This window comes from Telmatherina bonti, assembly GCF_933228915.1.
Source record: "Telmatherina bonti genome assembly, chromosome: 8".
NCBI lineage: Eukaryota > Metazoa > Chordata > Actinopteri > Atheriniformes > Telmatherinidae > Telmatherina > Telmatherina bonti.
Genome location: NC_136626.1, coordinates 11,024,532 through 11,037,884, shown reverse-complemented (window position 1 = coordinate 11,037,884; position 13,353 = coordinate 11,024,532).

The window sequence follows — 13,353 nt, the reverse complement described above, 5'->3', positions numbered from 1 at the left end:
AGGATTCTTTACTAAATCATTCACCTTTATAAGACAAATGCAAGCACAGTTACAGATTTTTATTTTTTATTGGGAAAAAGGGTTTTTCTACCAATAAAAAGTGACATAATCTGAGTTTAAACTCGTTACTTTTTGTGCAGTGTTTTTCTGAAAGCACTTTTCAGTAGTCAAGACCTTTTTACCTTTTCATCAGTTAGGATTAAACTGTAAATGTACGTAATATATGGCATTTATTCAGCTTCCTGTCTGTGACAGATTGAAATACTTTTAGAAAAATGTGTTTTACTTGTTTGGTATAATACACTTTTTATCCACACAGTTCTAAAATAGGACTTTTTTTTTTTTAATGTGTAGAATTTTATTGTTTTCCATCAAAGCAGAAGAAAATGTAAAAAGATAAATAAAATGCCAGGTTTGGAAAGTTCAAACGAGCAAAAACGAGAAGGACGTATCCTGAATCATCTGGGGATGTAAAGAGTTGTTAACAGGTGAACTTGGAGGGTTTTTTTTGTTTTTTTTTTACAGAAATACAGCAAAAGGCCAAACAGACTCTGTGTGAAACTGACGAAACGCTGCAGAGGAATTTTTGAAGACGCGAAGGAAGAAGCAGATGACAGAGAGAGTGAGGATCAGTGTGAAAAGGCTTAGCGCAAACGGAATATGACTCTTTGGCTTTATCTGATCAATTTGTGCCATACGTTCTAAATCGCAGTCAAACCTCCCGTATTAGAGAGCTGGATTGGTTTTAATTACTAAAGCATCCACAGAGGCCAGAGAATGTGATAGCATGTTTGAAAATCTGGAGAGAGATGAAGAGAAAGTCCTTTGGCACCAAAAGAGCCTTCAGAAAGGCCGACATCGTCACTGAATGCTAATGTCTTTTACACTGAGGCTTTCTATTGATACACATTTACACAGAAAATGCCCCCCCACACACACACACACAAACTTGTGCTGTTGAAGACATACACACAAATGCATTTTAGACATACATGCTACGGTTTCCATATGCATGAGTCTGATTTGTATGTTTTTTTTGCAGCTCAGCCTGATGGGAGAACCACAGAGGGCTTTTCTGCCTTTTGTGTATCTGCATAGCATTGTATGTGTGAGGGAGTGTGTGTGATGCAGACACATTGACACAATATTCAGTGGAAAGGGTGGGGGGGTGGCTCAAGGAGATGCAGCCAGGCAACTGTCAATCATGTTGCATGCACAAACATTACCACACACAGACAAACGGCCATTCATTAGCGCTGATATGCTCATCCTTGAGCAGAGATAGCGTCATCGCTGAGGAGCTGTTTTCGGGTTCAGCCAAGGCTCTCAACATTACCTAAAAATATCAGATGAGTGCAAGACTGCTTTTCATGTATCCATTCCTCCTGTCCTTTCATTTATTTTCATCAATATTTGTTTTAACCTCACCTGAGTGAAGAGGGATCGGTGAGCTTATTGACGCTTACACTGACTTTGAAAATACAGAAAAGCAAACAAACACCCTTTGTTATATTTTATTTATGCATTAATTGCTCAAAAGTGCAAATCTGATCTATACAAACTCCCAGATTCTGGTGTAACTTCAGGTTTCATGATGTTTTTATTTCTCAATTTTGCTTTATTTTATCAGTAAATATTGAAAAGAAAAGCTAAATGCTAACAGCTAAGTGATAAAGCTGAACAAAGGAGACAAAGTGGAAAAAATGATCACCAAATGATGAAATACACAACTTTTATACCACCTTCAAATTTCACTGTGAATAAAACACCTATTCAGAAAGATTTTAAAATGCTAGTGTGGACATAAATTTCCATATGTAAACAGCTTTTTTAAATTATCTGCTTCAGTATGGACATGGTCGCACTTTGAGAAGCCGGACAGTTGAGGATTAAAGCTTTGAAGATACCAAAGTGCTGACCAGTACAGGAGCGTAGGTGGTTGGTCAGTCCTGCATCTGTGTGCTTATTCAGGATGCAGCAGGAAGATATACAAACACAGCTGTCAGGTATTTGCTGAACGACACACTATACGGGCATTTAATTAATTAAGGATGCAACACAGTTTAAACAGAGTAGCACAGAAAGGTTTAAATAGTGGCCACTTTTGGACTTAATGCAGCTTCTGCACTGACAGAAACTTCTTTTGTGGCTTTTCCCGATATAATACATGAAATAAATGCTTCATAACTTAGGTTTTCTGTAAGATTTAGTTTTCAGTCATATAGGTTATTACTGGACATTTCCTCAAGTAAAACTGCGAGGATAAAGTTTACATTTATTCACAACATTTTGATCATTGACCAGTGTTTTCCATACGATCCACACATTTACACCTATTAATTCTGCACGACTAATCTGACTGAGTGATATGAAAAAAGGAGTAATAGAGACAAAACAATCGGTTTGAGACCTGAGGGACCAATGCTAAGTCAATCAGCACTATGGCACAGCGCCTAAACTTTATGGCATGTCATGTGACATGTGAACTTGACAACATAAAATCCTGAGCAACTTCACTTCTTGCTTAAGCAAATCAGCAGTTTGGCATGGTTATATACCTCTAGATTGGACATTATGATAAATTGAGGTTGTGTAGGAGTGTATCTATTTTCTGAAATGCTTAGTCATTGTCGAGTGGCCCACATCCTTCGCTCTATGTCATCCATGTCTTCTCTTTCTTTGTGTCAATATCCAAAATGTCCCCAAAGTTTTCTCCATGTCCATTTCACATACTTCAATTTGGTTGGGACGCTAACACATTGATTTTGGATTCAGATCCAAAGCATCACTTCTGGACATGAAAACGTGATGTGTAAACTGAAATGCACTCACACCGAATTCCCAACCACTCGTGGAAACATTCACCACTGTGAGCAAACAAGAAGATTTGTTCTGCATGCACGAGATCATTAAACATCACTTAGATTGAGTTAAATGTCACTCTGCAGAAAAACATGCATCCAAACATTTAGAGCTCAGAGTTAGATTGTAGATTAAACATGACATTAGGCAGGCTGGATAAGTGACTGCTCTCATCACTATGGACTTAGAGTATCTTGATGCTGATTAAAATGTCATTTAGGTTGACTAAGCACTACTTTGGATAGTCTTTATTACATGTACGTGATTGCTAACTTGCCTAATTTAATGACAATCAAACCATAACTACTGACTGATGATGACTAGTGCTCAAGTCAGGATTACTTAACTTCTGTTAAACCAGAAAATGACACTCTTCATCATCACATTGATCCAATGCTTGACGGTAATTCTGATTATCAAATCAGAAACATATCTACTTGATTGCTCTTGTAATTACAATTTAAATATTGAGCTCTGAGCTAAAACTGATCAAACCCAATAATAATTTGATATTTATAAAATTGATGTGCATCAGATTGTTAATGTGCCTGATCATCTCCATGAGTCAAGAAAAAACAAATCAGATGAAAACACTGGATGCACAGATCAGACAGATGAGGATGCTGGCTTTGAAATGAATTCTCCATTGCGCTGACTGATGGTTATTAGTGATCAAGTCAGATTAGCAGGCTGTTTCAAAGGATGACTCGGCGTGTGAGTGACAGTTAAAAATGTACTGCAGAGCCTGTGACAGAGGCCGCATCCAGCAGGCTGAAAAGACCAGAAAATGAAATCATTTGAATCTGATTTACAGCTATCTGTCGCATGAGGGGAAGATCCAGATGACAGGACACATTGTCACTTGTAACTTCAACACACACTCACCTTATACAAGGTACACCGGGCACTACACAGTGTTACCACATGCTTCAACACAGGATGAGCAGATCAGCTGAGCGTTATTGCAGAAATTCTTGTTTCATTCATTCAGCTTCTACGTATCATTGCTGAGATCTTGCCCACCAGCACATCCAATCAAGACAACGTGCAAAGAACTTTGGATTGGAAATGTGGACTTAAAGACGCATTACGTAACTTTCTGACCTTAAAACTTTGCGTTTCGGACTTGTTCGATAACACAGTGACATCAATCATGTGCATTTATGAAACCTCTGCTGCCCAGCAGCATCCCGAGGTTGAAAAACTGCACTTCACAACTTCTTCAACCAGGACGCTAGACGTGATGTTGCAGCAGAGTTTCGCTTCATGCTAGAAAACACACTGGCTGTTTTGAACACGCAACGTTGTTGATCAGCAAAGAAATGCTAGAAGACTAAAAGAGAGCAGGAATCAGTGTAAGATTGTCTTTTGCTGGCTGGAGAGAGCTAACAGGTCAGGTGGGATAAGGGACGCGTGACAGGTAAAATGACAAAATCTCTGCAGTGTGTCTTTAAAGACAATATGAACATTCATTTTTAAAACCTGACATTTTGACTTGAGCACATATACAATCAACATTCAGCTTCTCTTGCTCTGCACTGGAATCACTGACAGCAGCAATGAAGCAAGAGGCAAAATCTTTGCTGTGAAAGTAGTTTTTTTTTTTTTTAAATGAATCTAATCCCTGTTGCATTTTACAGACAAATCAAGTAGTGAATAATTATCATTCTACTTTTTCCATTGCCACCATGCACATTTTACTTTCACAATTTTTCTCTTCCAGCAGGACAACACTGTTTATTGTAGACTGTTTAGTGAATTATCCGGCACTCATGCATGCCCATTGAAAAGATGCTTCTTCTTAATGAGTTTATCACATTTTCTCTATTTCAAAAGAGTTAGAAATAGTAGTGATAATGCATAGATAACAATGGTAGATAACACCATCTGTTTTAAATTGCCTGTGCTTTGCTTAAAATGATGTAATATGATAATTAGTTTATGATTAAATGATGACTCATTACTGGGAGAGCTGGATGAATTGAACACTTAGCTGCAGTGATTCAGTAACACTACATAATAACAGTGTTGTTGCTGATGGTCACCCAGCACAACTTTCAAAAGGATCAGAAAAAAAAAAGCGTTTGCATCATGTTGTGGTTTGTTGGCAAATGGTGTGGCACTCAGCAACTTGTAAGCTACAACATGAACTGTTTTGTTTCCAAACCACAATGCTTTTGTAAAGTGATACTACACTAATTTCTGGCCTTAAAATCCATTAAAACTAGTCAGAAGCACAGACAATCAATTTCAATCAACAGTTGAACAATTTTACACATTTCCAAGGCTGTCATCATTCCAACGCTGAAAAACTGCAATTAACTTTATGTTCCAGCTCAAAGCATCATGTGACCACTGTGCTGTACTTTGCAGTACCACATCACATGCTAGCAACTGGATATCAACAAGCAGTTTGTTTTGGACATGTACCATGACTAATGCAAGGGGGCATGAACAAAGGAGGCACAAAAAGAAGGAAAGTGACAGAGCAAGAGATAAGAGTCAACATCGACATTACTTTTACTGAGAACTCAGAGAAGAGACAGGATGCAAGACAAATTAATCAACCTACCAGGGGGTGTCTAAGTATTTTGACCAACAACATGTTGCTAGTGGTTGTAATTCAACAAGAGTAGTTGTCCCAATAAGAAACAAAATATGAGGAGATATAACACAACAGGAAATGTTGCTCTTGATGATTATAAGAGGAAAATGGAGAAATCTCTTCTTAAGGAATTCCCTTAATCTTTGAAAATATGTGGATTGTATCATATTTAGGGATTTTCTGCTCAGCTGCCTGAGTTTATTGTCTCAGGCCAGAAATCTTTGCTGAGTCATTTTGATGCTTGACAAGTGAGTCAAATTGTGTTTCTATTCCTGGTAATATTCTACGTGGCCAAAATCCACCCAAACTGCACATATAAAATAGAACTACATGTCTACTGATTAACATTGACTTGAGTTAGGTGTGTTGCAGCACTGAAGCTTCTAAAACCTGCATGGTATCAACCCTCGAGGACCAGGATTGAGAATCTCCGATATAAACTTGAACATATACAAAGTTTTTATTTTTATGGTTTATAGTTAAATCTGTCAACATTTTACACTATTCTTTGTCTGGCTTCTGTTGAACTTCCCAAGTGTAAGGATTAGATTACTGATACACACCAGCCCCTTCCTTTATAGTTAGATTTAGTAAGAGTGCACAGATTCTAGGAAGTCATGCTTTTTTTTTTTTTTTTTTACAAAAAATAATGAATCCTATGAAACATAGGATTAACTTTTAAGAAATAACAGACAAATTTTCACATGACTAGGTGGAAATATTTAATTAGAAGTGAAGAGATAATGGTAAACCCTCCATATCAGAAGGTCTTAAAACATCTTTGAAATAAGAATCAATCTAAGTGTCATGATATGCTGAACATATTTTTCATCTGTTAACCAGGACTACACGCCCTGTTTACACGACAAAGCTGGGACAGTAAAACAGAAAAGTTTTGTTGCATTCTGGCCTCTAGTTTACACGTTTACAGGTTCTGGGTGGATAAAGCTGCAAAGATTTGGCAACAACCTCCAGAGTCAAACTTTCTTGCAACGCAAAGCGAGTCCTGTCCATGCAAACTGGAATTAGAATCTTTAAGCGACGTTGACGTCTTTTACATCAGCTTGTGCGCTCAGACCCTATTTAACCCGCGAAAAGCACAACAACAATGGTGAGCCTCTGTGTCATACTTGTGCAACTGCATGTATTTTATTTTATCTGGTGGAGCAAAACTTTCATACTGTCAGCGAAGACACATATGTTCCATGCACCAGATAACTAGCAGTTAGCATGCAATATTTCTGTTGTGCTGTATTTATGAGGGTGCAGCGCACACCTGAAGGTGTGTTATACTTTTACTGCCCACAAGACCTGGCATGTGAAGTCCATAATTTCTGTTCCTATTTGCATTTTCTCTGCACAGAGATAGTTGTCATTCTGCTGTTGTGTAAATGCTTTTTTCCAAATAAAGCAAAAAAGGAAGAAGTTTATTGTGAAAACGTTGTGGTGTAAACAGGGCCGTAGTTTGTAATGTGTTCTACAAAATTGACCCCAGAAGTGAAATTTTATTGTCTCTCATTGCTTTGAAGAGCTGTAATATCTCACATACATACATACATTCAGGTGTTTCAAAGCCTAAACAGATACACAAAGAAAACTTCATTGCAAGATGCATTCATATCAGCAGTGGCAAGTGAAAACACGTCCTTTCATAATTTAGGTGAAACTATCCATTTATGCCTCTGTCACACACATGCTTTGATTATACTCAGTGTTAAAACAGATTCTGTAATATGCACTATGACTTGTGTGCATACACGCAGCCATATTACATATGTACACATATTGGATATTTCTAACTCACTCCATCATACACTCATCTCTCTCCTCTCATCTCTCTTCCAGCCACTGCTGGTTTTGTTTACAGGCCAATTTGAATGAGAATGGATCTCTCTCGGATGTTTCTAGAAAGCGGTCTAATCCACGCTGGCTGCTGCGAGGCCCTGGCCCTTTGTTTGGGATTACTGCAGCTTAGCGCTAGCTAACAATGAAGAGATGAGCAGCTCACCTCATCGCTGTTAATGAAGTGTGGAGAGTCATTTAGCTGCTAGCTAGCTGCTACCGAGCTGGGATGATACCTTCACACACGCCTGCACACACACAGATACGTATGCGCCACATGCACACTTGTTTTCCCATACAAGTGAGGACACTAACAGATGATTATGAATGTTTCATTTCTCACGTTTACTTTTAACTGCAGGCGTTGACCTTTAACTTGACCTTAAATGAGAAGCTTGAGTAAAAACTTTTATGCTCTATTCTTTATAACTAAAATGCATGTGGACAAGATCTAAAAATGCATATACGTCTCATGAATACTTTAGGAAAAGTTGAACTTCTCTTCACATATAAAATCAAGTTTGAGTAGATTTAAAATGTTTTGTTTGGCAGACCAATCAGTGTGTGTCATTATAAAAACTGATGATAAAATGCTGAATTCAACCTATTCTTTTGGTATTTAGGAAAACTTATGTGACATTTTAAACGCAGAATTTTGCTGCCCATTTTTCCTTTGACTCTCAAATCATCCTAGAAAAATTAAACCTGCTTTCTTTCCCCTGGCTCAAAGACTCGTTTACTTTCTCTGAAGTTCTTTCCCAAACTTTTCAAAGAGCTCAATCAACCTTACTAAGTAGTTATAACATGGAAACCTGACAAGAAAAATTGTGTTTCATAGACCTTACCAAGTAGCAGTAATGCCAAAACATGACCAAAAAATAGTTATGAAACAAGTAGCTAAATCCCCTTTGTGTTCAGATTTCTGCTAAACTTTGGATTGCTGTTGTTCGGCTTAGACAACATGTATACTTTAAAGGGATGCTATTATGGTATTTCAAGTTTTCTGAGCTTTCTACAGTGTTACAGTGTTGAATCCTCATCAGACATGTGAACGGCACTGTTTTTTTTATCACCTAAATGCATGTTTGAGTTTGAGTTCCAGCACTCTCTCAGTTCGGTTTCCATGGCGACGAAAAACGCATCATTTTAGAGAGTTTTTCTACTTGGAAATCCTTGTGACGTCCCGGGGGATAAGGTTCGGTGATTGGTTACCTTCTACTGGTAAACAAGGGCATGTACAAATACATCAGGCGGGTGGAAAACGTGGGATAAAGTTATTTCCAACGATGGCTGGTGAGTTTACCAAAGAGAGACATCCTGCTGCATTCGTTGCTGTGGGTTGCTGTTTTCCACTTTGTTTTCAGGCTCTGATTCAGGTTCCAACATGTAGGGCTGTATGCTATGTGTTGACATTGTATTTAGTTTTTTTATTGAGTTCATATGAGCCTAATCCTTCTGTTTATGAGATGTTACAATGACGGCGAAGGCAGTTGCGGTGCGCGCTCCCGATGTAGTGCAGTGGCGGGAGGCGGGGCTTAATGCGGAAGAGTCTCAATCCACTCATTTTGCCCACAGGCTGATCTGACAGCCTACGGAGAGGGTCGGTCTGAAGAAAATAAAGTGATGTGTGACAATAACTCGATCAATCCCAGCCCTTCTGGTCTCAGAAATAAAAATAAATTAGACTGAAAGGCACATAATAGTTCTACTTTAGGTTTGCACAACTTATTTGTCAGAAAAAAAAACTACTCTTAAAGTTAAAGTTCAGCATATGCAGAAATTACGCAATGACATATGTTTGACATTTTAAAAAGGTTTTCATGTACATATACATACACTACTCACAAAAAGTTAGGGATATTTGGCTTTCAGGTGAAATTTATGGAAAATGCAATATGTTCATGCTACAGTGATATAATATCATAAAAGTAAGACATTTAAGTAGAAGGATGCACTACTGATTTCCTCATCTCAAAAAGTTCATTCAACACAAAAGGTAACAACAATGGTAGTTACACCACAACAAAAAATTTGAACGTCTCAATATCTGGTCATGTGCCCTTGAGCATCAATTACAGCTTGACAACGACGTCTCATGCTGTTCACAAGGCAACTTATTGCCTGCTGAGGCATGGCATCCCACTCTTCTTGAAGGGCAGCCCTCAGGTCATTGAGGTTCTGGGGTGCAGGGTCTCGAGTCTCTACACAATGGCTCAGCTGATCCCACAGGTTTTCAATGGGATTCAGGTCTGGAGAGAGTGCAGGCCATTCCATTTGAGGTACACCAGTCTCCAACAGCCGTTCCCTGATGATGCGGCCTCGATGAGCAGGAGCATTGTCGTCCATGAAGATAAAAATTAGGCCTGTGCTGTTCATGTAGGGGCACAATCACTGGATTAATGATGTTATTCAGGTAGTATGGGCTTGTCACTGTACCATTCACAAAGTGTAGGGCAGTTCTGTACCAAGTGGACACCCCTGCCCACACTGTAACACCACCACCACCTAAAGCTGGCCTGGTGACAACAGTGGCTGATGCATAGCGCTCTCCCTGACGTCTCCAACATCGTTGCCGGCCATCATTTCTGCTCAGTGTGAATCGACTTTCATCAGAGAACAGCACTGAGGCCCACTGGCTCCTCGTCCAGCGTAAATGCTCCCTGGCCCATGCAAGACGATGATGCCTGTGCCTGGTGGTGTGGTCAGGTACCCGTGCAGGTCGTCTAGCACGCAGACCACGCTGATGGAAACGGTTTGGAATGGTCTGACGTGACACTTGGGTGCCTCTCACCTCTCTTAAACGTACCTGGAGTTGAGTGGCATTCATCATCCGGTTTCTCAGGGCAGTGTTCACAATGTAGCGGTCATCAGCACGGGATGTGGCCAAAGGACGTCCACTTCTAGGCCTTTCTGTGACTCTTCCAGTCTCTCGATATCTCTTTTGCAACCTGCTGATGACACTCTGTGACACTCCGCTCAGTGGCCACTTCTGTCTGAGAACGTCCTGTTTGAAGCATCGCAATGGCAAGGGACTGTTGTTCCATTGTTAGGTGTCGTCTTGGTCTCATGATGTCAAAATGTGAACAGCATGATGAGGACAACTGTTTAAACACCAGCTCTAATTGAACCAGGACATTTATTGCTCAATTCAAGGATCACACACCTGCCGTGATTTTTGCCGTTAAGCTCCTTGTTAGAGAACAGCAACTTGTGCAAAATTTATTAAAACATTTAACAGTTGGACATGTGCATTTAAAAGCTTAAAGATCACATTAAGTTCACCTGTACAGGTTTGAATGCATTTTAGGCTTGTTGTGAAATTTCACCCAAAAGCTGAATATCCCTAACTTTTTGTGAATAGTGTGTATATATATCGATATATATATATATCGATATATATATCGATATATATATGTATATATATCGATATATATATATATATATATATATATATTTATATATAAGATATATAGATATATATAAGATATATGGATAGATAGATAGTCTCAATGTTCTGAAATCAATCATTGCTGAAGATGATTAGTTGTCAATTATTGTTAGCATATCAGACTTACTTTTTAACAATGGGAATACATTCTCTTAGGTCCCCCAGATTTCCCTAGACACTATGGACACGCATATGACCTTCGTTATTTTGGAGCAATTTTTAATTTACTTAGGTATTCCTTTTTAGGTCTTTTCCCCTAAAAATATGGGCAGGTTAATGTTTTCGTATAGCGCTGCTTTTTTTTTTTTTTTCCCCCATACGTTTGTTGAACACTGTACATGACCGCTGCTGTTACAGTCTGGGCATGGTCTGGGTTTAGCATTGCACTACTGCACCTTTTTATTCAAGTATATGAGACCTGCTGCACAACTGCCAATGTGTCACACTCCTATTTGTCTGATGAACCTTTATGGATGTATTTCTAAAGCTAGGCTTTATATGCAATAAGTCGGTGCTGGTGGCGGGGGTAAGCCATTGTCACCAGGGCAGAGAGGCACCGAGGCAACAGGAGAAACAGGAAGATTTAGGCTTGGCAGAAACACACAGAGATTGCAGTGGTCCACACCGAGGGTATGTTGGCGTGTCTTCTAACAAAGGGACTGAGCCTGGTATCTGATTAGCAAAGAGAGAGGGAAAGGAGAGTTTTTGATGTTTATCCAGGTTTGTGGATGAGCATGGCAGAATCAAACCTCTGTGATGGACTTGGATGGTTAGCAAGGAAAAGGCTCTTCATCGGTAACATACCAGGACATTCCCATGGCCTTTACATAGACTGGAACATGTGACACATGCAGGTACACACAAGCCTTTATGAAATCAGGAAAATTAGATTTCTTTATGTGTTGCCCTTCTTTTATGTAATTTATTTGGCACAATAATCATTGTCATCACATGGAACAAAAAACAAAAAACAGGTAAAAAAGCATTTATGCTTCAGCACACACACACATCTCTGGTGTGGCTTATATGCAGGCTGTTCAGTGGCAGCAGTTCATCTACTGACACATCATGATGCAGACATAAGCTTGAGTCCTACACTTTTTCTTTGTCTTTTTAGTAGCTGGTTAAAAAGAAAGACAACCATCTTTAATCAAACAGAACTTAATTAAATAAAATGTAGCTTGTTGTTTCATTTTAACAGATTTATTAGACCATCGTTACATCAACAGAGTGCATTAATGTGCTTAATAATATGTTTAGATTACAGGCTTCAGTACACAGGCAATGATAAACAGATATATAAATCAATGGATAAATAAATAATGGATGAAATAATAAAATGAATAAAAATGACTAGATTGTAAGAAAGATGTAAACAGCTGACATAAATCGCTCATTCAATTTGAGGAACATACAAACGCGCCAGCACACTTCACGTTTCTGATTGAACAAGAATATTTGCTTTTCTTTAACACTTGGTCACATGTGTGCAGTGAGACACAGTTTTTACTTCATCCTGCAGCGTCTCCCACAGCAAAACACTCAGTTTGTCAGAACCACAGAGTCAACAAGCTGCAAAGTCAAAAAGTCATAAATGTTCGCTGTTTATCTTAAGGCTGAGAAATCTCGCACCTCACTGATAATGTGTGTGAGTGTGTGTGTTTCAGGAAAGCCTCAAACATTGTGGCAATGGCAAATCGTGACTTACACTCCCAGAACACACACATACACACACTCACTGATGTCTCCATCCTATTTGAACAGTGTCTGTTGAATTTCACAACCAGCTCTTAAAAGACGCAGAATGTGTTGAAGTCCACGGGAAAATAAATCAAGACTGTTTGCCTGATTCAGTCTCGTGTCCGTGTGCAAATATGAAAGAACGCATGAGTGTGTGAAAGGCAGAGTGTTGATAGTGCTGAACCTTTATGAAAAGATCTACTCCAAGAATAAGTGCAGAATAAAGTTTTATATAAGTTAGTGATAATTAAACAGAAATCTATATGAAAAAAAAAAAAGTGGAATTTGAAATTTGGAAGAAATTTCACATTTAGTTCAATTAAATTCCTGACCTAAATGTTACCAGAGACTGAAAAAAACATTCATGCCACACCTAGTTCTGAGTCCTTAGAAAGAACAACTAGTACATAATTATAAACGTGACGTTAAATGTCCTTCAAGCAGGCTGAAGCAACCTATCGTTATGTCTAAAGAAGATGTGACCTTCAGTGGTGTAAAAATGGCATCCATTAAACTAACAAGCACAGAGAGAAAATAGTGACTTTGCACACAGGAGAGAATGATATGCAGATGAGGATAGATAGATAGATAGATAGATAGATATTCTGACTATCTATCTGACTTATTTGTCAGAAAAAACTACTCTTAAAGTTAAAGTTCAGCATATGCAGGAAATATGCAATGACATATGTTTGACATTTTAAAAAGGTTTATATATATGGATAGATAGATGGATAGATGGATAGATAGACATCTCTTATATTTTGTCATTCTGAGTTCGAGGAGACATAGCTGAAGATTCATATATCATATGTGCTGTTGTGTAAAAGTTAAGTCAATAAAAAAAAGTTCAAAT